We start from the raw sequence: 526 nt of genomic DNA, 5'->3' as shown, positions 1-526 counted from the left end.
TTGTTTGGCAACATGTGCACAATACCTATGTATTTCCGGTGTTGGCCTACTAGGTTTTATCTTAAAAGTTGTTCAACATTTGAAAAACATTTCATTTGAAACATTTGCACAAGAAATGTTTCCGATGTGCTCTAGGTTTAATGATAATTTTCCTGGGTAAATTGTTTTACTGTCTGTATTTACAAGTTAAGTCTTTCTACATAAAGTTATAGCACTTATAGCCTTGACTTCCACACCTAACAGGCTTGCTATCAGAAATGGGTTTTGGGATTAGAAGGCTGTTTTGACACTTTGGACCAATCCTTTCAACTTTCCATTGAAACGAAGGCAATCTGTTTAGTGACAGACCTAACAGTCATAATTAACTTGCCCGATTAGAATAGAATAGAATAGAATATACCTTGTTTATACTACCAGCATAGGACTGAAAAGTCCCTTTACTCTCGCAGTCTAGTAGGCAGCGGCCGCACAGCTCGGCAGCGCTGCCGGGTCGCGCTGCCCGGCAGCTAGGATCGGAACGCCACCT

This window comes from Diaphorina citri, unplaced genomic scaffold (genome assembly GCF_000475195.1).
Source record: "Diaphorina citri unplaced genomic scaffold, Diaci psyllid genome assembly version 1.1 scaffold3139, whole genome shotgun sequence".
NCBI lineage: Eukaryota > Metazoa > Arthropoda > Insecta > Hemiptera > Psyllidae > Diaphorina > Diaphorina citri.
This window is presented reverse-complemented; position numbering follows the sequence as displayed.